A 27,523-nucleotide genomic window follows, 5' to 3' on the forward strand; every position below is an offset into this window, starting at 1 on the left:
TACATAATAGCTGGATTTCCTATTAATTTTCAGATACTGTTTGCAGATAATCAGACAAGTACCAGATGCTGGAGAAACAACTTCCCTGACATAACAAGGAATTATATATCTCTTGCAATTAGATCATCACTAAATGAAAGGAAAGCAGGCATCAGTCTGCCATTCCTGCATCCAGTGGCACTTAAACAATGAGCACAGTTTCTGTTACTATCGCTGGCAGTCCTCCAGCAGCACTCTGAAAAGGCAGCGTGGCCTCCATGTAAACTGATAAACAATCTTGTAAAGCAACAGGCACAGGAACATTCAAGTCTTTGTTGAAAATTTATTTGAGTAGAGAACTAATTGGCATCTTTCTGTGCAGAACAAGCAGGGTCAACTTCTCAATTTCCAGAGGCAGATTATTTTAACTAGGATCCACAGTCTCTTTAGTTAGTGGAATAAACCCTCTTAATGCGTGTACTAGGAGATGCAAAAATTATTTTCTCAAAGAATTCTGGTTGTGAAACAATTAAACTCAGTTGACAAAAAGAGACAAAATAATGAGTCCTAGCAGTGTTGATGGCTTCAAAACACATCCATCATCACTACAAAAGCAGACATGTTATCATCACACGGGATGCTGATGTCCTGAAGTAACATGTGATTACTGTCTGTACCATTCAGACCAGTCTCACCCAGAGAGGGGATGATATTCTCACCCCTGCTCTGGGCCAAAGAATAAAGAATGGCCTGAAATCTTTTGTACAAAGCAGCCAGTGTCCACTGAGATGCAGAGTGCCCTCTAAGGAGTGGAAAATGTGCTCAGATAAGTGCATGCCACCTAATCATCTTCCTTCATGTAGTGTTCTGGTATGTCACTGCCTGCTACAAATTACATCAGGGCAAATTCAGCCCTTGGTAGGACTCCTGCTCTGGACAACTGGGAGGAGAAACCTTGGATGACCAGAGTATGAGTTTAGCTATACCATGATAAGTAGGTGCACCAGAGCAGAAGATGTACCCCATGCAGTCTGCAAACGCCACACAGGCAGCTAAAACACTGAGCAAGTGAGGCTGCACCTCAGCACATCAGACAAACACATCACCAGCACCTTAACCCCTCTAGGGACAATTTCACTGTCCTCAAAGAGAGCACAGTAATAAATCAGTTCATTCAAGCAAGAACATTTCTATATTTAAATTATAACCCTCCATCAAGCACAAGAGACCACTAGTTCTGTTTACTGCAAAAACAAGCAATACTTCCTCTCAGGCAACTGAATACCATTCTGAGGGCTCAAAACAGTTGTCTAAAATTGGAAAGCAGCTTTTTGGGGGTATTTTTTATTTTTCTCACATCTGGACAAACAGTCCAGATGCCAATAAACAAAATAGGTCAAAACAAACAGCTAAAAAAGAAGTCTTGCAACACACTCTTTACCTACCCACTTACCCTTGAGAAAATAATATGGTTAGCACAGTTGAGACAGGAAAACAGCACCCACAAAGAGCAGGATTCGTCAAAGCCAGCTCTAAGAGGTACTTTTCATAATGGGGCAGACAGGAAGAGGGCATTTACCCTTAAGAAGAACATGCAATGTTTTCAACCCCACACCTTTATAGATGCTGCATCAGGGGACCTCCAGCAAAGGCAGCATTGTCTCAACACACAGATGGTGACACTCCTGCTGCCTTGCTGAGGAAGTACCAACTTTGGGATGTTCTATGGCTCAAAGCCACAAAAAAGAATCCATGTGTCCTTGCTAAGGATCACATCAGCAAATTTTCAATCCCAGAGGCCTTCCAGAAAGATATGGATGAGTCCAAGACAGAAGGCTTACACTATAGCTACAAGGGATCAAATTAGCTGTATAGCACTCATATGCTCTGCATTTTTTAAATAATTAATTAATGTCTCACAAGAATTTCAAGTGCCAAGTTTTATGAACAAAGAAATCTAGCCACAAACATCTTGAGTTGGTACAGAGCTTATTTCACAAGCAGTATTAGCAAGCACTATTAAATGGTAGGCACCAGACTAATTAAGTCATTAGATGCAAAGAGCTATTTCCAGGCACTATTTCCACAGACTTCCCAAGGTTCACACTCTGCTGTGAAGTGGGTGAAGTCCACTGTGATCTGTGGAATTAGCCTTAGATTCAGATAACCTGGTAAAATGTCTTAGGCTTCTGAAGAATTGCCTTAATGCATTTCTACTAAGTTGTATATGAATTGCATTGAGAAGTTGGAGGGGATTAGAGAAATGCTAGATAAGCTTCAAGCCTTTGTATCTTTTAGTGCTGATAAAGTATTTATATTGTTTTTGTTTCAACCTTGGTAAGAAATTAAAAAGTATCTAAACCGACTCCGTAAATGATTCAGAGGGTCAACAAAAACCCAGGAAAACAGGCAGCACTACTAAGGAAAATATCTTTAGGAATAAAAATTCACTGGAGTTGTATGAGCTCCAGGTCTCTTAGGACCATAAAACTTCAAATCTTCACCAAGGATAAACAAAATTAAAGGCAAATGCAATCATGGTGATGGAGTGCAGTGAAATGCCATCTAATGCACAAGGCCCAAGCTGTGAGGAGGTAGCCAACATGGCTAGTGATGACTACTGAGAATTGCACAACTAGGCATCAAAGTCTTCTCTGTTCTTGTGGCAAACATTATTTTGCATACACACTCATATTTATGTCTGTCCTTAGCTATTGCTATTTTTCTTTGTCTCCACAGTCAGCAGGGCAATACCATCACTGCCTATAGGATTTGTCATTGCAGGCTACACATGAAGATAATCCCTAACACAAATTTGTCATTCTTATGACAAGTCAGGAGGTAAATCAGTGCAGACACAAGCAGTTTAGCATTTCACCACTTTGCAGCAATACTGCATGCTGTAGAAAATATATCTATCTGTTCTCAGCTGCAGAAAAACTAGGTCATCAAAAGTATTTCCTCCTTCACCATTGTTTTACATTTGAACACACAGAAGCCAAAGTGTTACTCCCATGTCCAAGTTTCTGATGACCCATGAAACAAATCCACCTCACCCAAGCAAGTTAATGAAGGGCAAACACAAGCCTCACTGGGAATCACTTTTCAAACCATTAGGGCTGGGATAAGACAGCCACACGTTTTGATTCAACGGCTGAAAAAAAATAGCCATATCACTGCACTAATACATGCATGTCATTTAGCAGCCTGGTTGATGCTGCTTGTGGCAGCCTTAATTTCTCTGCAAGATGCTGTATGCCCACTGCTTTTCCTGTTTCAAGTCAGAAGATAGTGCTTTTAGAAGGACCATCTTTTCTGTCCACTGATTTACAGACAAAGAAGTTTGGTAAACTCTGTAAAGAGATGCTCCAGCAAGCTGCACCTCACCTGGGAAACCTACAAGGAGAGTAAGAAGAAAAGTTTGCACATACATAACTTTACTACTGGTTGAAATAAGGAAAGACTGACAGAGAGTCAGAAAACTTTGTTTAGAAATATAGGTCTCTAGGTGAGCCATGCTTTCATTTTTAGTAATGTGCTGCTCTCTTATCTCAGCATTTTATGCTGCTGGTTCTCCTGATGGTTTCCAAATGCCCCTCAATAGACAGTCAAGATGGTGAAGTCTCTGTTCCATGTACTCTGAAGAGAGGCACAAAACACACTGCAAAGGAAGAAAGTGCCCCCAAGAGCCTCAACATCTCCTCAGAGCTGGCCAGGCAAGGAGATGTTGGCCTGAAGGCTTTCTTGACTGTGATCCTCTGTTTGACAGCCTTGAGGAGTGGGGAAGAGAATAAGGCAAATCAGTTTATTTATAACGCCCTTCTTAATGCTTCTTTTTCTGTCTGACTCAGTCTCTGCCCCATAGCTGGAATTCCCATGTCAAAATACAAGCCATTTTAATGAATTTTAGTAATATTGATCCTTATAATATTCATAATGTTGTTACATTATTAGGATAACTATAATGATTCAGAAAATGCACATTGTTTATATTATTTAAATGATCATTCTGTTTGCCTTTTTAAAGAAAATTATATTTTTCTTGAGTTTTTATAAAGATCCCAAGTATTTTCAAGTGTCTCTTCTCTCCCCCTTACCCAGGCAGGGTGGCCACAGTAGGATTTTCATGGGGGCAGTTCAGACTTGAGACTTCCCTTCCTCATGCACGGAGGTGATCTTCACTCTCTGCCTGCCTGCTCTCAGAAACTGGCCAGGAAGGGCAGAGACAGCTTCTTGGCTCCTAGATGAGTTCACAAACCATGGGAGAGCAAAAGTAAATCACTGCCTGTGCCAGACAGGCTCACTGAACTGTTTCCAAACTCATAGGATTGGTGCTATGATTGCTGTCCTGCCTGTCTTTCTTTTCTTCCGTAACAAACCCATAGTTTTCAGTCATTGCCCTTGTACTTTTGAGGGAATGCCAGCAGCCTAGCTCTTGTAACATTGAAGGGAGCAAAGCATGGGACAACATGCTCACACCCACAGCCAACTACACTACTCTTTTGCTGGTACTGAGCCACCCTCTCTCTGTGCAGCCAGCAACCCATTTAAGGGTTCACATTTCTGCACTGTAACCCAAGTGACATCAACAATGCTCCCATTTGGCACCTGTACTTATGGTATCCCAACAGCATGATAGCAATAACATAAACCAGATCACTGCAGCTTTGACAGCTCCCTTCTAATAACTGAGAACTAAAACAAACATTACTCTGACATCATCCAACCAAAGTCATAGTAAGTTTTGGACCTGTATGGAAAATATTTTAATAAATGAGGTCTACATCAGTTTCCTTACTGTTTTGCAGAAATAACCTTGTTCAAAACATTTTCATTTTAGCACAGTCAATTAGTGATACTAAGTGTGTTTCATAGACCCAGCAAAAATCAAAGCAACTGAAATCAAATTGAGATTCACTGGGTAGGCATATGCAAGAGAAACCACAGAGGGTTGTTAGTCCCAGGCATGTAGCAGGTAGCCAATATGGCTTTCCTGGTATATTGCTGGAGCAAACGACAACACAAAATTGATACTAGGTAGAAGACCAGCAGATCTGCAAACATCAAGAAGGTGTTGGCTCTCTACAGTTGTCTTAACTGCCTCCTGCAGTTTGTAATAACATCACTTGCACATGGAAGCAGATGGTTTGCTACATATCAATTTACTATGCCTCTCTTTCACTGATTTTTTTTTCATCTCCGTCTGTGCATTTTTATTCAAAAGAGGACCATATGGCCCCTCTGAGGTAGTTTATAAATAATTGTATATTTACAGTAGCAATTGAAACCAGTCACATGCTTGCCTTCAGGAAAACAGCTGAAAGTAGCTGGGTACTATAGGATTTGGAATTATTTTCTCAATACAGCATAGAAATATGCAATGAATAATTAAACAAAAATTGATTTCACAGGGCCTTCCTGATTGCATTTGTTCTGCTACTGCTGCAAAACACAAGGTTCCTAATTAGAATTGGTTGAAGAGAGATGGGGTCATGTACACTCTGACAGTATTGCTTCCATCTGGCATTTGCAGGCTGGAGCAATGATCCCAGGTCTCTGCTTTGTCAAGAGCTGGATTCAGCTCTCAGGGAAGGACAGCCTAGGAAAGAGGGTGCTGTGTCCCTAGGAGACCTGACTTTACTCCATCTTTGAGGCCTGCAGGAGATGGTTTGAACACTTAGATCAAACTTCCTCGGCAGGGCAGTTTTCCAGGTGAAGACTGTTGGAGGACAGCCAATATTCAGCTAGCATCACTTCCTCAGACACTCTGAGGATTAAATGTTCCTGTGAATGACTGTGACCCTAGTGCTTCTTCTCTTCCCCTTTCCCTTCCTCCCTGTGGGTCTGTTTGGCCCAACCCTACTTCAATCCCAACAAAGAGCAAATTACTCCAAGAAAAAGCCCAACTGAAGAAATAAGAAACTTGTCTCAAGAAACAAGACCAAAGTTACTCATATAATGTGGTGACTGAAGTGAGTGAATTAGGGGCCAGCCTTGCCTTCCCCTGCCCTCCTGCCCCATGTATTTTCAGCACTGTCCTTGTTTTCACACAAAAGAATGAAAGATAAACCTGCACCTCCCCAGTACCAAGGGAGGGTGTATAAAGTCAGATGTTCCAGATACTCTGTCTTCCCACTGGGAATAAATTGCCAGAAGAGTTCATCTGATGCTTAGATCAATAAATAAGAGCATATTTTTAAGTGCCACACAATGATATTATTGGCCAAGACATGTGAGTGAGAGTGCTGTTCTGGAAGGTTCAATATCTCTTTGTAAATCCTGCCTACTTACTTGAGGGCTTAACTGGGGACACTGGAATAAGCATGGCCCCTGACCCACTAATCCCACACCTTCAGCCTGAGATCTGGGCTCCACTAAAATGGAAAATCCTGTACTCCAATTCCTACCTCATTTACCACCATACCCTGGCACAGTGCATTTGTGTGTCTACAAATTAATACTGAATAAAAATGAATTGAAAACTGATTCCACAGAGGTGGCAACATTATAATTCTCTTTACTTTCCATTTTCTATGTCCTGCACTGCTGATGGGTAATGAGATTTGCTTTTCATCATGATCCTCTGGGTTGATGCCTAAGAAGAGCACTGCAAGCTGTGATTTACCAAGCTAGGAGGCAGGATTAGGTGGGTTATATAAGCAAGACAGCAAAATCAATCATGAATGAAATCTAGACTCATTCCAGTGTTGTGTTGAACACAACACTCCCCTCGCCTTCAGCTTGAGGAGAAAAATTGCAGAGATCCATACAATGATTTGAGAAGTGGCTTTGAGCACTGTCCCTTCTACTCCTTTGCATCTTGGCTGTTTATACTGCCAGATGCTGCCAGCATCTTCTGCCTTGATTATCCAGCATATTCACCAGTACTACATGCAGTAATATGTGCTGATGTGTTTCTCTCATGCAAGTATGAAAGAAAAGCAATATAACATATACTTGTAGCCCCAGCTGATTAAATCTGCTCCTCATTCAGTTATCAGTAAATACAGACAGGAGTAAGGTGATGGTTTGCCCACAAAGAACAGAGTGACCATGGGGACAAGAATTGCCAGCCCTAAGCTTCCCCAGGGGAAATGATGGGGATGGCATGTGGTGGGCAGTGGAGCAGACTGGGTTTGTGGGGTTACAGAACATCTCCTTCAGAGATGTCAGGTCTCTGTGCTGCTTCAGCCCTTTGCCTTAAGAAAGCTAGAAGATGCATTGCCTGGAATTGCTGCTTTTTTGCCACTTAGTGGTTCTTTCACTGAGAGGGTGAGGAGGGCTGCCCACCTGTCTCCACTGCAGCTGCCGACTGTCCTGTCCATCCCTGCACCTTGCCTAGGTCACTCTACAAAAGCATCTGCAGCACCATGAGCAGCTGAGTGGAAAGCCTCTCACCTGCTCTTATCTTCCATATTGCTGTATGGAACCTTTTACCCCTCGTTCCTTATTTTAAGAGCAAAAAATAAGTTTGGTTTTCACTGTTTTTCTTTCTAAGTCTGACAACCAGACTTCACAGTAACAGAGTAAGGTACACATTAATGTGTTTCCATTAGCAGGACCTCTGACTCCATAAAGTTCTTTAGGTTCCTAATAATAAACACAAGCACTGGGTTTGCCCTGGATTTCCAAACTGAAATGCCTCTGAAGATCAGGACCCAAGTGGCAATATCAGCAAACACATGAAATTAATTTTACAGAGACAGCTATCAAATCCATTATTTGGATCCACTAATCAGCTGAAAAATAGAGATTACTTTTTACTAATTGTTTTCATTAATAATTATTTTGCTGTTATTGATAATAATAGTTTAAACTATTTTTCTCCTGATAGGATCCCCTTAGAAGTCCCAATGCAATGCTTAATACAAATACAGTGCACCCGTTTTGTGCTCTTGCAAAAGTTCCAGATGGTAAAATTGACATAAAAAAGAGAAATATTTTTTTTTTCCTCTAAACTAGTTCACTGTGATGAAAGAAGTTAACAAAATACCTAAGAAACCTGAATTTTTAAAATGTTATTGTTTCATACAGTCTACACTGTTATTGGTTTAGCAATTCTTCCTTTAAGGGTATAGACCCTAAATATACCAGACCTGATAATACACTGATGCAAATAATAATTTCACTGATTTAATCAAAGCAGATTTAACTTTTATTAAGTGACAACCAGATCTAATAGTTCCATTCTATTTATAGCTTTACTCCAGAACTCCACATTGTCCCTGACATAATAAAATGACACCTTCCACAAAGGCAAGAAATCCATTGACTTCATATTCTAAACAAACCATTGTTAAAATAAATTGAAGTCTCTTAACTCTTAACAATAGTGAGTCAGATGGATCTGACCTCTGTGGGTGGGACTTTAATTATGTTCACTATGTTTAAGAAAGTACAGTATTGTAATAATATTATTCATTGCATTCCAAGAGTTCCATCAAAGGCTGGACAATCCCAGGAAATGATGCACTTCCTCACTTACAGTACTGCTAAATTGCTAAATATATCCGGTCATATAAAACCTGATCCTGTGAAGTTTTGGCATTGCCACTTAATAGGAACTAATAATATCTTTGGCTGTCCCTTTCCTTAAGCAAGTCATTGTGCTCAATCACAGATCTTAGCCCTCTCTAAAAAAAGATAACCAGAATAAAACTCCAGCAAAACCCAGTGGTATCAGAGCTGCACAATGGAGTGCTTGTGATGGTGGAAGGAAGAGGGTGAATAAGTGGTTATCCGGTGGGGAAAGCCAGGGATGGGTAATGTATAGGGGCCAGAGGGCTGCTGGAGGGAGGGAGATGGCAACGTGACATAAAAGTGGCGTCTCCACCGAGTCTGTGGTTTCTGTTCACCAGCTCAGTTATGGGTCAGAACTGCCCAGCAGCAGACTGCCCTCCTGCAGAGGTGCCATGGTGCCACCTACAGCTTCTGCCTAGCTGCTGGGAAAGTCCATCAGGAGAGAGAAATTCCATGTCTCCTTCAAATGGTGTGGTTAACTGATACTTAACATAACAATTGATTTTGAACTGATTTCTTTGCAGTGAACAGAAAAGTTGTCTGAAAGGAATTGCTGCAGTAATCCTCTTTATTTATTTATTTATTTATTTTTAATGCATTTTTTTGGGATACTACCTCTCAGTCAAACCTCTCAATCACAGCCATCCATGTTCAAATAAAGTGCAGCCTTATTCCAAGTCATAGGCTGTGTTTTAGATCCTGATGAAATATGGTTTCTTGGTGGAAATTAGTAATGATATTCAATATATGGAAAATTAAAGTCTTCCCCTAATCTTATGTTTCCATTGCAGCAGTTAGGTGCAATGTGCTGGCTGGCACTCAATCTTGCTATTTGGCTTTGCTGGAGAGCTTGCTAAACCTTTTCTTTGTTGACAACTGTTTTTTCTCTGTGTGTTTGCTCTCTCTTTGAAAGCCTACTGATCATTTATGTTCGGAAGATAACAAGCAGGAAACCTGCCAGCACTCTGGGAGACAGCACCTCTTTTCCCAAGCCAGAAGGAGCATCTCCTGGGATGCTTTGACCTCCGTCTCCTCAAACCTAGCTCCACCATGCGGCTGGTTGTGTTAACAGGCACCTTCTGCTGCTGCTGGCGTACAACAGCTGCTTGCTGCCTGCTTTACAGGAGCTGCCCCAGGAAGGTTCTCTGATGGGCTTTTCCAACTCCCATCCTGATGCTCAGTTGGGGAAGAGGTCCTGCTTCAAAACGACTTTGCATCGTTTTCCACAGTTAAACAGTTTTACACAGTTCTACAGTTAAACTGTAGTTGAAAAAATATGGACAATTGTAGCTAGCATATGCAGTTTTTGTTTCTATTTAAAATTTTCAAGAATTATTAGTTCAGAATCAAATGAAAGTCCACATTTTCTGTCTAAAACTTAGAAATCTGCTTTACAAAAAATAGCACAGAAATGCCCACAAACTACTGCCACAGAAAGTGTTCCCAGGAGCTGGAGAGAAGAAAGGGAGGGGGAGCATGTACAAGCTGGCTCACAGGAATTTTCTTCTTGCTGCATGCAAGTCCAGAGATCCAGCTTGCTCCAGGGCCACCTCATGAACAGCCTCTCTAGAGAGCTTGCTGCATGGCTTTGAGAAGTGGGACAAGAAGGTGTCCATCACTACCATCACAAAAAGAAAAAAAAAGGAAGCATCCAGAAGCCAGCAGCTTCCATTTGGTAATTTCGTCTCAGCCTTTGAATGGTTCTTTACCTATTTTGGAAATATTTTGGAAAGTGGGGGAAGCTGAATAATTACTTTCATTGGCAGCAGAGCTCTCCAGGCTACCACAACATCAACCTTCCACATGACCTAATATTTTGATGCAATGATAGGGAAAATGGCATGAAAGAAACAGAGTTTGCAGACCTAGAAAACATTCAACATATCCAGCATTCTGGAGGAGTTGGCTGAACTCTGCTGCAGAGGTGCAGTCTCAGTGCTGGACCTGTTAAAAAGGTAAAAAATTTTATTTGAAGTCTCTTTACCACTTGTTTTATAGACTTTAAAGCAGCTGGAAAGAAGTTGGCAGGCAAAAATAAATACTCTTATACTATGTGCTTAGAACATTAGTGGACAGTGTACCCACTTGAAAATACAAAGTTTGCCACAGATCAGCCACAATTTTAATGCTGAATTGAGCAGGTGATTACTGACTCCCCTTAAGAGTTCAGTATTATTAATAGCTACAAAATATATAATGTGCTCCCTCAGTAGAAATGTGGCTATTTTATTCAGACTTTATAATGCTTCCTTTCCACTAACCTGGGAAGATGACATTAATAGGATCTACTTAGCTCTTTTGGAAAGTTAGAAATTTATAGAACTATAGAACTATTCTATTTGATGGCTTAAATATATATATATATATATATACTCATACTGAAAAGCAGCTAAGGACCATAGAGATGAAGAAGGGGAAAGGAATACCTCACATAGGAGGCAAGGCCAAGGGATCTAGGACTGTCTATCCTAGAGGAAGCTCCAGGGAATCTCATGAGTGTGAACACCCACCTGCAGGGAAGGTGTAAAGAGGATGGAGCCAGGCTCTTTTCAAAGGTGCTCAGAGACAGAATCCATTACAATAGACTCAACCTGAAACACAGCTGGTTCTCTCTGAATATCAGGGCACAGATTGCCCATGGAGACTGTTATCTGTGTCTCTGGAACATTCAAAAGCCATCTAGACATGGTCCTGGGTGACTGGATTTAACTGCTTCAGTTCCTGAGCAAGGTGAGGTAGGACCAGACAACCTTTAGAGGTCCTTCCAAATCATAAGAACTCTGTGAATCTGTCTGATAAACAAATGGACACTAACCATCCTGTGTAAGCATATCACAAGGATATATCCAATGTTAGAAGACACTGACCACAAAGGACAACATCTCACTGAGGAGCTGTGGGCAATGAGAGCATTTACCTGCAGTCACTCCACCTAAATAGATCTATGGTAGCAGTAAGGTGTGGGGGGGAAGAACATAATTAAGATGTTCTTTCCTTCAATAATTGGGTTTGATGGCTCAGATCCCTTCTGAGTACTGATAATACATGATAGTTACAACCCCCTTTTTATCCAATGGGTCTATTGAAGAGATTATGGCTTTTCTTTTCAGACTCTACTCCAAAATTTGTCTTCTACCTCTGTGTCCCATGAGCCTTGCTTGGGTGATGAATTCATACCATGGCAGCCTCACTGTTTTGCAATCCGGAGCTGAGAACAGCAGGGACAGGGACCCACAGCATGCAGTGGGCCACACAGCTCTGGTGCCAAAGACTGCAGCAGAGGAGGTATCAGAAGGTGCTCAAGTCACAGAATTACTATTGAGAAGGTTACTTCCCTATTTTCAGTTAGTATTTACAGGTATGCAAGTTCTTAGAGTTTTGGCTAAATTTTTCTTTCAGCATTTTAAGTACAAAGGACAAGCAAATAAATCAAAATGGCCTAGAAAAACCCCAGAGCATGGGATGATGGACTTAAGAAATAATTATATTTCTCCTTAATTCTATAACCTGTGGGTAATCTCAGCAATTCACCAAAATTCTTCTCAGAGCATAAAGCTAACACCTCTTCTAGTCCAGCCTTGATGGTGGCTGCAAGAATGTGAACACCATAACATTAACAACTCCTCCACCTAGCTGCCTTCTTCCATAATGTCAACCTGAGCAGCTGCAGACAGGCAGAGGCTTGTTAAAGTGTTATTTTGGGGTAAATGTCAGAAATAATTAATTTCAACACGATTTTGAACATACTGTTCTCAGAGTGTATTAAGTGGGGTGTACTTTTAGTAGAGTGGATGCTTAGTTCTTCTTTTGAGTAAAAAGATTGTTTAGTATGCACTAAAAATACTCCAGTGGTATTATACATGATTAAGGAATGTTCTTTTTAGTGGTGCCCCTATTAGTAAGTGTGCTATGAACAAATGTGTTTATTAGATGGTGAACAGCACTTAGTTTGTATTGGACCATTAGCTAGCAACCTCTCAGTTGACTGTACAGGGTGATCAGCTGGGATTACTGTCCAGGGACTGCAATAACATAGCCCAGTTTGGGTGCAGTAAATCACTAATTATGCTGTCAAGATAAAGTGTTTGGTAATAATACAAAACAAAACGACTGTTTGGAAAAGCTGTTGATGGTGGTGTTGGCAACTGACGTAATTCATGTGAGCTATACAGCAAATAATCTGAAGCCTGAAATTATTTTTTTAAAAAGTTATGGCCAAGTTTTGTTCTTATTATAGTCATTTGGATTATTGCCTGTTATGCTTAGGATGTGACATTTTCTGAATGCATTTAAAGAAACACACACAACTCTAAAATTAGTTAATAGAAGAAATAGCTTGACAGTCCTCCAAGAAGTTTCCCAGCCGCTCAGAGCTGTTGCCTCAGAGAAATTCCCTTTCCCACCTCTGAGACACTGAATTACATTTCTGTTTTCTGCCTTCTTTGAAGAAGACCCATGCAACTATCACAGGGAATCAACTTGGCTGACTCAGACTTACTGAAAAGATGAAATTAACTATCTCAAAATCAAAACAATTAAGTAAAATATTTTTTTCTCATCACTGCCTCACCAAAACATTACCAAATGTGAACATGGATTGTATTCTGCCCTCTCTGGGTACTCATGAGAAGCTTGACTGACTCATGTGGAGCAGTCAAAGAGGATATTTCCATCTCTGGTTATCTACTTTTCCATTTTGCTGATGTCTACCACCTCATAACAGAGAGCACAAACAATGCTCCAAACTGCATGGCAGATTATTTTAAAGACCACCAGTTTTGGATTTATTTATATTGTGTGTAGTTCTTTGTTTTGTTTCTGTCCAAAATTGAAACCTCTGGGAGAGGGACAGATCAGGCAGGAGGGGAAGCTAATGTCTCTTGGTATGAAAAGACAGACATTTTCTGGAGATGCTGTTTTGCATCCTGTTCTTTAACTTCTCTTGCATCACAACTTGATGGCATGGTAGGCTGGATTTCAGAGACTACTGCTCATCCTGCTACTGCCATTACTAAACCACAAAGTTATGGATACAAATTTCCTCAACAGGAGGAGTGGCAAGTGCAGGAAACTTTGAGAAGTCTGGTGTATTCAAAATCTCAAGGAAGTACAAAGGACACTGTAGGATTCAACACGCTGGACAACTAAGAAAGATGAATATTTCAAAGCATCTTTGATCTATAGTATTTAATCAGTACTTTAGAGAAAGTAAATCTGTGCTAAAGATTCAGCTTTTTAAATTAAATACAAAGAGGTCTTCTGTAGTAGAACCAGCAATGGCCAAAGGGTATTCTTAATCTCTCAAGGTTAAATAAAGAATTTGAGAAAAATCCATCTGTCCATATCTGTAATGTAAAAAAATCAACTAATGAACATTTTGCATCTGCTTAAAAAAATAAAAATCTTGTAGATATTCATGTAACTACAAAAATATTGATTCACATGAGACAAGGTTATTAGATTGCAGTATTATAACATTTTCCAGTATGGTTCAGATTGCATAAACTCTTGATATATAAGATGTTTTTAACCCTTGAGGTAAACAAAAATAAGAAAAAAAGATAGGGAAGGAACACTGTTTTCTAAGTTTGTTGATGTTCATGAGTGCTGGGACACAATAAATAGCAGCTCCTCCATCCAGTTGCCTGGGGCTTGGCTGCTGGCTGTGGCTAAACCATGACCCAGCTAACTTCACTCCCTCTCATCCTCCTCTCACTCTGTCATACACAGTTCCAGAGCAAAACCTTTTCAACCAATGAGTCCATGTCCATGTGTGCCTTTAATCTGAGTTTATCTATCTCCTATAGCTCTTCTAAGATAAGGGCGGTACTTACACCCAACACTTCAAACAATATTTATGCCAACGTGTTGTTACATCAAGTTTGAGTGAATCCAGCAAGTCTGTTCAGGGTGGTAAAGAGAAACATTATATAATATTGTTCAGCTTAAATTCAATGAACTAAATTGGTCATCATCCCACAAATTAGAACAAATAATTTGGAACAAGTAAAGAATAGTGGCTATTTTTGCTAAGGAGTGCACTGTTGGATTTTTGTTAGAGATTATGATGTATGTTCTAGTATGTACTATAACACTATGTACTATTGTTAAAAGATCTGAGGATTTTTTGTGTTAAGACTGTGAATAAATGTGGTAGGTCACAGCACAGTACTATGATGCAAAATGCTCTTTGGAACTCTAGGAATAATTAAAGAATGGTGTCTCCATGACAGGATAACACCTATCCCAGTTCTTGCCAAGGAAATGATATGGCTACATATTACAAATTGTGGCTAATTATCTCACATCTGTTTCCTCAGAGCCCTAAAAACAGGAAGCCTTTTATTCTTCCACATATCCAATATTGCTCTTCATAGCATCTTTCATTTTTACAGTGGGATGTATTCCAGTCTACAACTATGGAGCACAGTCAAAGGGTGACCAACAACCTGGCATAACAAGAGAAAAAATTCCAGCCAAGACCATTACATAATTCCTCTGATCCTATACAAAAGGGCTGCTGCTACCCACAAAGAACTGAGAAAGTTTGATATTCTAGGGTTTTGTCCAAGATCTTCAGCTTCAGAGTTAGAACATACTTTATTTGCACAGGAAACCCCTAGGAACTGACATGTGTATACTGAACATGGAAGTACTGTGTATCTGAAATGTGTGCTGTCAAATTTTAGCAGATCTGATCCTATCCATCTTTTGAACAGTTTTGCCAAAGATTAGACCAACAAGAACAATTGTATCTACTTACTGAATGGCAAATGTGGCTGGTTCAAATGTGAATAACAGAACCGGTAGCAACTGACCAGCATATTTGAAGGAATTAGAAGACCAAAAAACCCCAAAAAATCAACAACCCAATCAACCAACCAACCAAAAATCTAAAGCAGAGGCTTAGAGGCTTGGTAGGTTTGTTTCCAAAATGGCTATGGCTGCTAGCATTTGTGATTCTTGGGTTTGTCATGTGTAGAGCCAGGAGCTGGACTTTGATGATCCTTGTGGGTCTCTTCCAACTCAGAATTCTGTGATTCTGTGATTTATTAAAACATATACAAGAAAAAAAAAAAAAAAAAAAAAAAAAAAAGAAGAATAAGAAAAAAGGAAACAGAGGAGTTGTCTATATTGTGACTATACTCTCAAAAAATACATTTTTAGGTGTTAGACCAAACATTTTACATTCCCCTTGGCTAAAAAAAAAAGTCTGAAATTCCTCACTAATCTGTGTTAACTCATCCTACTTACTTTTATTTATAGACCATCATGCTGTATCTCTAAACAACTTGCAAGTAAAGACATACTGCATGTAAATAAAATACCAGTCTCTCAATCAAACAATTTTTAAAACAAGAAAAAAAATGAAAAGCACTGTCACTGAAATAATGTTCTCTATGCAGCCAAGTATTCAAGGTGTCTTGACAAAAACAACATACAACCTGCTTGCTTGGAAATTATATAGGTATAGATAAAGATATAGATATAGATCTATAGATAGATCTATAGATAGATCTATAGATAGATCTATAGATAGATATAGCAGGATTTAAAAATTTAAAATTCCCTAAAAAGAAATGAGAATGCCAGTACCAAAGACAGAGACTTCAGAACACCACATTAGTGGAACAATGAACTAAACCACTTAGTTTATTTTCAGTTAATTGGAGGTTTTTTGCATAATATTTGCATACAAGACAAAGTTGAATTTCAAATCAAAACAATAACAAAAATTTTTAATGGAAAGAAGGAGAGACAGAGTCCCAGAAACACTCTCTGAAAAAATCATCAAGCTAACAATTTTTAATTACTCCAAGTTAAGAAGAAGATAATGTCCAACACTAATTTTTCAAGAACAACTGCTGCCAAAGTGCTCTAATTTGCTTTTATATGAAAATATCAAACCCCTTGGATAGGACAGACAAAGCACTTACCATATATTTGATTTTAGTGCACCTTTCAATGTTGTTTAACCTAAAAGAGAGATTGAAAAGGAATGAAAAATTATGGAAGCAAGTAAAACTCTGTTTCAAAGAGAAAGAAGACAATTTGATACCAGTGCTTGTGGTGCACAGGGATAAGTAAATGGGCTTCTGATGCAATAGGAAGTATCACAGATACGAATCAAAACAGCTTTTCAAAACCATACATTTTAAACTAGAGAAACTGCCTGCTTGATGAAGGAGACTTTGGAAGGAGAGTCCACCACCAGAGATCTTGAAGGATAGACTGAGTGAAGGAGCATCATACACGACTGACCCTGCATGGGACAGAGAGGGTCAATGAGCTCCGAATAAACTCTAAGAGTTCACCCTTTTTATGTCATTTGCATCTACATTCTTTAAAAGCTCAAAATCCAAGAGCCCAATAGATTAATCATTTATTACTTAAATGAGCATCTGAAATTGGACAGCAAAAGTATGATATCATCAATGGTTCTTCTGTCCCTTGGGCATAGCATATTTCAGTGGCTTAACTGATGAGTCCCAACAGTGTCACAGTAGGAAGAACAATCCACTGTGCTAAAGTTTTTTCAGCTCCTCTCTTCTAGAGAGAGAATGTAGTACTGGTAGCTTCAAGACCCCAGAAATACCATTTCAGGCTCATTACATTGAAAAAAGTAATAATAACAATAAAACAACAACAACAACAACAATAATAATAATAATGTCACTTACCTGTGCCTTCATTGCAATGTTGTGTTAATGGCAAATGGTGTAGAATGGCACAGAATAGTCCATCTCAAAAGTGAGTGAGAGAGGGCCAAAGCCACTTGACTGTTGTGTGAGTAGACATAAAGGCCAGTGCTGGGATGGATCTGAGACAGACAATCAGAGGATTAAATGAAAGTACAGACAGCACAGCAGAGGCGATGAGTGTTTCTCTTTGCCCTCATTTCTCACATGGACACTTCTCTTCAGCTTGCCTGGCTCTTCTGTGCAACACCATCTGTAAAGCATAAGTGGGTGACAGCAACATCTTTACAACTTCTGACAGAAACAGGGAGCTTTTGTGAGCCCCAAGTGATTTAGTAAAAACATTTTAATTAACATATTCAACTGTAACAAAGAATAACACACAGTAGCTGTGTATAGGATGCCCTCCTTGTAACTAAACCTTACGCCGTGATTGGCCAGGCAAACACACCGCGCTGGTTTGCTGCTATGGTTCTCCCTTCCTAATTGCTTCAGGGTCTAGTTCTAGGGTCATCCAAGATCTCAGTGTAGTCAAAACAGAGCACTAGTGTTTATAATAAAGCTCTCTTTAATGCCAGCTTTCCTAACATCTTATTCATTTACTTATATAATCCCACTGAAGAATCTGAGGAATTTGTTAACTTTAATCACTTTAAAGTCAGACTTACCTTAAACATTTAATCTCTATTCCTAAACCTATGTTTTCCAAACTATGGGAGTAGTCTTGCTTCTTATTACATTGCCTTGCAGCCTTCCAATGAACAGTCTTTTCCTTCCTTCCTGTGACTCTTCTACACACTGTCCCACAGCCTGCTCTTACTTAATTCAAGTTCTTCTGAGTTGATCCTAAATTAATACTCTCTCAGTAATCATGGCAACCAATAAGGTATTATAAGTCTTGACAGACTGATGCTGACACACATTTTACTATATTCAGGCTGTGGCTTCATTCTGAAGGCAAGGAGACACTCCACCAAGGCTGGGCATCTGCGGGAGCTGCTTTCCCTTCCCGTGTTGTGCCCTGGGGGTTCAGCGAGGGCTGGGCTCTGCCGGCTCCCCGCTGCCACGAGCCTGAGGGGAGCAATGCGGCTACGGAACAGCGCACAGCAGCGGCTGCTGCACTGTCTGCTTTGCTCTCTGACATAGTCAGGACGTACGACACCACGGCACATGCTTTTAAAATCACTGCTTATGGAAACAAGGGTTAGATCTCAGTGTGTCCGTGCGGCAAAAGGCCGCAGCCAGCACGAGCCAGCGCTGACCCCGCGGCGCCCGCAGGCACCGCTTCCCCTCCCTGCACGGCGGACCCACACCGCCCCGGGGTCATTCTTGTGGTCACAGGGCTTCGTCCAGTGTGCCTGTTGCCTAACTGTATAAAAATGCTACTATTATTAATAATAATTAAATAATTTTTTTTAAAAGAGGTTTGGCACTCGGGGCGCCCCGTGTCGCGGATAGATGGCGTCACCAGCTCCTGGCCCGCGCCGTGCCGCCGTGCCGCCACCGGAGGGCGCCCCCGCCCGCGGCGTGAGGCCCCACCTCGCCCCGGCCCCGCCTCCCCTCCTCATTGGCTCCCGGGCGGGGCGGGGCCGCAGGGTCACGTGCCCTCCCGCTCCCGCCCTCCCCGCCAGGCGGTGCTGGAGGACCTATCCCATAATGCTCCCGGGGGGGCGGAGCGGGGCGGTTCGGAGGCGTCTCTCTCTGCCGCCGGGGCGCCGCCTCTGCCGGAACGGAGCAGCGCCCCCGCCCGGTCCCCGCCGGCGCTGCCGCCGCTCTCCCTCGGCCACGCGCGGACATGTGGCGGCGCGGCGGGCGCTGAGCGCGCGGGGTACCGCGAGCCGCGGCAGCCCCGAGGCGGCGGAGGGGGCGCGGGCGGCCGGACCCGGACTCGCCGCTCCCTGCGGGGCACAGACCGCGCCAGGGAGCGCCGCGGCGCCAGGTGAGCACCGGCGGTTCGCGCCGGCCGCCTCCCCCGGGAATTTCCGCGCGGCGGGGCTGCGGGCCGGGGCCGGGCGCTGGCGGGCCGGGAGGGGAGGGCAGGCGGGAGGCGTTGCAGTCCCGCTTGGGCCGGGGCCTTCGCCCCGCGCGGAGCCCGCCGGGCTGGGGCGCTCCCGCCGCTCCGCCGGGCTGGGGCGGAGTTTGCTGCCGGCTCCGGCCGCGTTTCCCCCTTCCCTCCCCCCTGCCCCTCCTCGCCGCCCGCGTCGTGGCGCCGGCCGGCGGCCCGGCCCGGCCCGGTGCTGGCCCTCGGTCGGCGCGGCGAGGCGCGGGTCCGGCTCCCGTGCCCGCCGGCCCCCTGGGGCGTGAGGGGAAACAAAGCGGGGCGGCCGGGGCGATCCGCCGGCTCCCTCCTTGCCGAGCGCTTTTGTGGAGCCGCACCGGGAGGAGCAGCAGCACTGCCCGCTGACCCGTGAGCGGGGCTGAACAAAGATACGGCCCGCGGAGCCGGTGGGGTGCGCGCACGACCGGGCGTCTGGAGCTGTAAACACGGCGGCTTTTGCTGGAGGAGCGGCTTCTGGGACCTTAGAGTTATGGAGGAAGTTGCACGGAGAGGCTCAGCTCTGCTCAAAGCTTAGCTCTGCTTTTGTGCTGCTGTGGGATCGCGACCTAGACATCAGCAAAGTTGCGCAGGGGAGCGCTGGAGCCTGGAAGCAATTTACCGAGCCAGTGAGATAATCTCCAGTTCTTGTGTTTTATAGTACATGATGTCCTAGTTTCTTTTTTTTTTTTCTCCCTTTGGTTAGTATTAAAGAATATTATTAGCCTGAACCCAAAATGTAACTCGTCTTTGACAGTCTATCTCCACGTTTATAACTTCAAAACAAAGCAGTATTGTTAGGACTAAAATTGGTTCCCGCCCTCTCACGATGTTTTCCTCTTAGACTACTAATTAATTTGAAATTCTTAGGACGAACGAGATAACAGAGAGAAAGGCCAGGTAGTTACCGTGTGTTTAGTATCAGTAACTAGGTGCTGTTGGCAAAAGAGTCGTTTATTTAAAATGTCAAGAGACAGTTAAGGCTGTGCCCATCTAAGTAATTATTGTATGATGGATTGGAATGTCCTTGATTGTTGAACAGCTACTGTAAGTTTTTAATTAGTTTTATAGGTTCAGCAACGGTAAAGGGAAATCCAGCTAACTGAGTGTCCAGTGTTAAGTTTGTAGATCACTAATATATTGGGGGCTTTTAATTTTCTTTTCATTGGATCATAATATTAAGTGTAAGCTGACTTAAAGTTTTACTGTGTAGGTATTCAGACTCCTATACATGGGAGGGTAATTTTGTCATGATTTCATTTGCTCTTAGCAAGAGGGCTTCTTAAATGAAATGACAGAGTGACAAAAATTTGGTGTTATTTGGTTGAGTATATGTGATAATCCATGTCTCTTCTCTGGAAAAGCTGTATTTGGAAACTCACAGTATTAAAAGAAAATGGATAGCATCCTCTTCAGTGACATGGAAAATACTTGGAAATTATCCCAAGTACTTTTTTAAGTGTTTTGTTTTTTCTAGGAATACAGTATTTGATTTTGTGATTTCCTGAGATAAGATTAGACATACTCGAGGTGGGGAAAGCTGTTTAGGATTTTAGTCAGAATATTAAATCTTTTGAATCTTTCTTTCCAGCAGTTTGCATTTGCTGATGTGTCAACTATCAGAGTGAAAAATTACACAAATAAGAAATTTTTAAATTTTTTTTTTCATGTTTCACTGACCTTAAAGTCTGCTGAGCAGAATGAGCAGAGCAGACAACAGCTTTGTGTCTGTGAGGAGAATTCTCTCTTCCAAATGGTCATGGAAGAGAATGCTTTTTCTGTCCTTCTTGAATAGCAATAATCCTGGGTTGACTAATTTACCTTGTATTCAGATTATCTTTGGAAACACCTTTCCAGGTATATGGTGAGTGTTTTGGCCATGATTTTATGGTTCTCCATCCCATGGGAAGGTTGACTTTGTTGTGTATGTGGAGTTTGACCCAATGGGCAGTTGTAAGTTTATCTTATTCTCTAATTAGTCAGCTGTTGCCTTGGAATGACAGAGAGTTTCTCTGTGCTCTCAACTGGCTGTAGTTTGATGCAGTTGTTGGCTTGTAGGCTCTGGTTTTACAAAACTTGTAGACAGTTATGCTCATCATGCATGGTTGTTCTTCTCAGGTTACATACATCTATTGGTTTTTGGTTTTGCCCTGTTACAGGTTTTTTTGCAGAATCTTCTGAGTCTTCCACTGTCCTGAGTATTAAAAAAACCTGTGCAAAACCTTTAAATTACTTAAGATGGCTTTGTATAGTAATTAAAGGGTAGTTTGTCTTTCAAACAATGATGTATTTAGACATACTTTGCATTAGGAGGGGTGAAAAAGCCACTGCTGGTAAAAGTTTGACAGGCCTTGCCAAACCTACACCAAAATTGTTGAAGCCTGGCTTTCTGTCAGTCCCCTGTTCAGTGTTCAGATTTTCTTTACCAACAGTCTAAGGTGAGGGAGAAAAATTGTCTTTCCAGTTAATACCTATAAAAACATGCAGAGCAATTCCTCATGATGGCTAAACTGACTATTCAGTGTTGTCCAGCATTGTTACTGGCTTTTCAGAATGAACTCTTAAATGGTTATGGTTGATCTGCTGAACCCTTTAAGGCTGAAGTCGATTTTATAAATCTTGACATTGTCCAGTTGTTCTGCCTTTTTTTGATTACAGGTTAGAGATGCAGTGTTAAGCATCCTCTGTACTCATCAATGCCAGAGATCTCTAAGTGCATGGGTTTTGGAACACTTCAAAACTAGGGCTAGTTCGTGGCTTTTCAGCAGTGTAGGCACATTTTGTTTCGTCTGTTTGTACTAGTCCACTTTGCCCTGGAAGGCAGTGAGCTTGATTGGAGAGTCTGTGCAGTGATATTGTATCTTCCCTACTTGTTTAAAGCTCTTTTCACCCAACTGGTGAAGATATGGACACAATTTGCAAGAAAGTTGCTTACTTTTGATACTCTGAACTAGTTGATTCTTTTCTGTAGCCACATAGCTACAGTCTTGAAGTAGCAAATGGAGGGCTGGAACTGGAAGATGGAAGGTACCTCTCCTTTCTGTTTGCTCAAGCTGCAACTCTGCTGTCTCTAACAGCTCTGTTTGAGAGTTTATCACCTCTGCATCTGGCTCCAGTGAAGCATCAAAGGCATGATGAGGGTGATGTCTTGGAAGGGCTCTCAAGGGTTTTATGTGCATAATTTAAGTACCCCACACAAGATCCAACAAGTAGTTTTTCTCTTTTGAGAGCCTTAAAAAAAACCAACTTTGTTGGTTTAATGCCGCCTGGCTTTTAGTAGGGGCAGAGGAAGCCACTGATGCTGCTTCTGAGAGACAAGTTCCTTGAAACTTCTACTATGTCCAGCAGAGCCAATCCCTGAAGGCTCTGATGGTGGACATATTGACTGGCCCCATTAGAGAAGTTGGTAACACCTCTATGATGATGTATTTAAGAAAAGAAAAAACTGTATGCATTCTCTTTTCTTCTGAGGAGGGACAGTGCAGCTGCTGGGGGCCATCCCAGTGCCACAAGTGGCCACACAGCCAGGACCGTGCAGCCGGGGCCAGCGCCAGGAGCACCAGCGTGGCTGGTGTTGTCTCAGCACGGTCTGCAGAGAACTGTGCTTGCTTGGCTGCTTTTAACCAGCTGTGCTGCAGGCAGAAGGACAGGAGCAGTGGCAGCAGCTTCTCCTTTTCAGCACCCTGAGTGAAGAGAGGGCAGCTGGTGCTGCACAGACAGTGCCGGAGGGGACCCTTGCCTGACAGCAAAGGGCATGATGAACAATACCCACGCAGAGCCCAGGTGGGACCAACCTTTCAGCACTACAAGACCCTATAAGAACTTTTCAACTGATAGAACTTGAGAACAAACAAACAACAATTTTCTTCCAAGTCAGAGAAAAGGGAAAAGTGAAGACTTATGAGGAGAACAGCATGGAGACACTGAAGTTGGTGAAAGGAGGGAGCGGGAGGAGGACGTGCTCCAGATATCGGAGCTGAGGTTTTTCTACAAGGTGGTGAGGACTATAATGCAACAAACTGCTTCCCTGTAATTCATGAAGTGCATGGGGGGATGTAGAGGTCCACTTAAAGCCCATGAGAAAAGGTACTTATGCTGGAGCAAGTAGATGCTGAAAAGCTGTAATCTAGTGGGAAACTTGAACAGAGAGAAGACTCTTCCTTCCAGAGACCCACGAAGAAATGTTGTGGGAAAACGGTTTGCTTATGGGAGGGACTTGCATTGCAGCAGGTCAGGCAGGAGTGCTACTTGTGAAAATTAAAACTGTGCTAGAAAAGACGCTAGAACTGTCTCCCATGGGGAGGACCCCATGGCACAGCAGAAGGAAACCAAACTCCTTTCTCTAAGAAAATTGAAGAAAGGTATTTTTTAACAATAACAAACTGACTAAAGAATCCCATGTTTTGTCTCCCCACTGTTGGTGGGAAGGAAGGGGGGCTGAAGGGAGGAAAAAGGTGTTCTTAAGGCTTATTTCAGTTCTCATTATTCTCTTTTAATTCTGTTAATAAATTTTATTTATACTTATTATTTATATTTATTTATTTATTTATATTTATTTGGCCCTTTTATGTTTTCTCCTGATCTTTATCTCAGTCCATGAGCTCTTGGGTTTTTCTTTCCCCCTCCTCTGCTCAACTGTAGCAGAAGAGAATGTATGCATAGTTTTTTGTGGGTGCCTGGCATTTAGCCAGTGACAAACCACAATACTAAACAAAAAGAGGAAGCTGTCTCTTGAAAGATTCAACTTGTCTATGTGCTTTTAGTATGGTGCATCAAGTTTCCTAAAGACTTGCAGTTGGAGAAAAAGATTCAATATAACTAAATGTGGAAGTTGCCACTTCTAAACTTGGGAAATTGTTAACTGACTTCACAAAGGACAATCAAAACACTGCATTTGATATATTCAGGAAGCAAATACATACACACACACACACCTGTGTAGGCATTGTACATCTATGTCTTACACTTGTGTATGTTGTGCTGAGTATATTCACGTATTTATTTATTATTAGCAAGTTATGCTGTCTCACAAATTTATTTTGATGAAACAGTAGTATTGCTCTTTCTTTTTTCCTCCATGGAACACAGAATTGGAATTTGAATTAAAAACTGTCATAGCAAAAATGAAAAACATTTTAATTTTATGGTTCTGTAATTGGTGGTATCTTTATAACTTTGAGATTTTCAGATTTTGTACGTGCGTATACATATATATGTATATGTACACGTGTATAAAAGAATATGTAGAGAGAATTGGGAAGTAGAAATGTCTTCCAGTAGTTGTTTTCTAAAGCCTAATAGTGTAGTAAATAGCAGTATCTGCTCACTTTTTCTAAAAGACACTAATTAAGACTAATGTTTGTCTTAATGCATTTTTAAATTTAAGGATTGGTGAGCGCACATTAAAAGGCAATGTTAGGGGTGAAAGTTCTGCTTAACTATGATCTGCCTGTGCAGGTACTATTTGTGAGTAAACCTGAGTGATGCATTTAGTGGTATTTGAAACTTTCAAGCTAGTGCAAAATTGCTTGGAAATGTCAATTGAGTTAAGTCTTTCTACTTATTACCTGGCTTTTGTTAGACTGCCAGCAGTAATAAAGAATATGAAATTCCATGTGATCAGTGTCTGATAGAAGTCTTCATCTCTGTTCACATCTTTAGATAGCAACACAGGCCAAAACTGGAGCAGTGAAAGCTTGTGCTTTTCTTGCTATGCCACAGGAGATATGGAGACACTTACACAAAAATGTATTGAACTGATATTAAAAATCTGGATGTTAAGGTAGAATCTGAAGATAGGCAGTGCAGTTGTAATGGGCCTGCTCACTATTCAGAGTGAGTATCTTAAGCGTTTTGGGCATGGGAGGGGCAATAAAATTCTCCTCTGCTTTCCATATAGCTACTGAATAAACACTTTCTATACGTAGTTTTGCTTTTTTAAAAACATTCTTGGTTTATCAATTGTTAGGGAAGAGTTGACCACTGCAGGTAGATGAGTTTAACAAAAAAGTAATTGGAAGTCCTATGAAACAGCTGGAGAAAATCAATCTGTTAGGGTTGCCTTGAGCTCGTTGGAGTTTTGGTTTGGAGATGTTACCAAATGAAGATACCTATAACAATGGAATTGTTATATTGTATTTTCTCTTTAAACCTGTGAAATTGTGAATTTTTTTTAAGATGCAGTTTCATCAGCTCAGGCAAGAAAGGTGCCTTATACAAGTCTTGAATAAGTTAGTGGGTTCCAGTGGTTATTTTGTGGTTGTTATTCTGGCAAGAAGCTTTGAATGATAATGGAGTTCCTCATTGTGTGGAGCTTCTAGCGTTGTTGATATGGAAAGCTTAAGTTCTTTTTGAAGGTTTGCAATGGCATAGAATAATCATTTATAACAAAACCTATGCTGGTCACTTAAGAATTCATAGTAAAGTACTGTTGTGTATTTTAGCTGTCTTGAAAGTTATTGCTGAGTAATAACTGAGTAAGGGTTGTGAAAGATCAACACTAATTGAAATTGCTTATTCCCCATCTATCTACTATTTCTGAAATGACGTCCAATGCATTGTTATTCTACAGATATCATAGGAGGTTTTGTACAAAATACAATTACACTTAAAATTATTATAGTAGTCATAAATCCTTCACAAACTCTTTTTCCACAAATACAGCATTTCTTTTTATTCAGGTTTTGTAAGAGGTTAGTGTAGGTCTTTGACATGAGCTTATGAAATGCTGTTGTTCAAAGCAAGAAGGAGGTTGAGGACTGTACTTTTGACACCACAGCTTTCATCAAATGGGTTGTTTTTTTAAGTGAGAGACAAAATGCACTTTTAAATGAGTATGTTATTTTCTTTCTTTTGTTTGTTTTTGACTCAGTGTCTGTATATTTAATTTGTAATCTGAAATTTCTTTATGCAGAAATACAATTTTTAAAATCATGAACATGTCATAAACACAACACAAGTCTAAACCCTTGATTTGAAATGGAAGAACAACATGCTTGTAATAGAGGACTCAAGTTCAGGGTATTTTTATCAAGGCTGTGTCTATCATTCTGTGCAATCTTCTGTAGTCTTTTTTTTTTTCCCATGTAAGTTAAGCCATAAAGTTATAGGAAAGCCTGTGCATTACATAAATTTTGTTAGAAGAATGTACTTCATTTTGCAGGGATTCAACATGCAGAAGCTAAAAAATGTGACTACTGTAGTTTAGGTGAAAGGAAAAGTAGTGGTAGTTTGTAGTTGGACAATTGCATGCTGTTTCTTCCTTTGCTGTATTCATCCTTTTTTGTCTACAGCTCAAGATGCTTCTCTAATCACATACCACTCTTGTTCTGTTGCCCTTTTACTTTTTGCATCTTAAATATGCTTCTTGCTGCTGCTCCTGGGCTTTTTATTTGAGCTCAGTCTTACTCCATTGATTTTGCCCATCATTTTTCCTTCCCCTGTTAAAAAGTCTTATTCTCTGCTTCTGTCTTTGCAAAGTCTTCTGGTTCAGCTCCTGCATCCCTGATGTTTGAGTCTGGCTATTTGGATATTATTAGGATGGTATTAAGAAAAATAAAGATAGTTTTTCTAGTTTCTTTAGCATCAGAGAGATGACAAGTCCTGCTGTGTTGCCATAGCACTGGCTGAAGTATATTCATTCATCTTGTGGGAATGTTGTATGTGCTGTGTAGCAGTGGGATAGGAACTTAAAATTATTTGTGTATGCTAAGCACAGATCAAGTTTATGGAGGGGGGAATAAATGCAATGACTAGCAAAGATTTATTGGCTATATGCAAACTTTTTTTCCCCCCCATTTGTGACATGGCTGTATTTGGAAGGGTTACTTGTGTGAAAAGCATGTTTTTACTCTCCATGACCCACTGCCAAATATCTGCTCTTTGGTGGAAAGCATGAAAATACTAGTGCTTCCAAGTGGCTAGAAAAATGTACTTAAAAAAAAACCAAACCCTATTCTTGGAAATGGCTGAGCCATTTTTGCTGACTTTGGTATGTAATGCTATCCCTTGCAGTAGCAAAAGTACCAAGGAGCCTGAACAGCAGAAGGCAAGGTCCTGAGTTGCTTGAACCATGTTCACTATGACAATAGAACCTAGTGCCTAATGAGTTCCTGTTATTTGTAAATCTCAATTTCACCCAGTTTAGTCACAGACTCCTTAGAAGAAACACGTAAGCGCTGAATTCTACATTTTGTGAGTGTGTTATTTACGCTATTTTGTTCTTCATATTTTTTGCATTATGATAATTACTTCAGTATTTCAGTGTTTTGTTATCAGGATATGAAATGAT

General features: G+C 41.2%; 1 protein-coding gene across 1 annotated transcript in view; it reads left to right on the top strand.

The window, feature by feature from the left end:
- The first annotated feature begins 19,008 nt into the window (after positions 1-19,008).
- Positions 19,009-27,523, top strand: part of SCAF11 (SR-related CTD associated factor 11) — a 46,843-nt gene continuing 38,328 nt past the window's right edge. Inside the window, exon 1 of the mRNA XM_079304572.1 lies at positions 19,009-19,137. The gene's annotated coding sequence lies outside the window, so the exon portion shown is untranslated. The remainder of the gene's footprint in view (positions 19,138-27,523) is intronic.

Source organism: Erithacus rubecula, assembly GCF_903797595.1.
Source record: "Erithacus rubecula genome assembly, chromosome: 4".
NCBI classification, from domain to species: Eukaryota; Metazoa; Chordata; class Aves; order Passeriformes; family Muscicapidae; genus Erithacus; species Erithacus rubecula.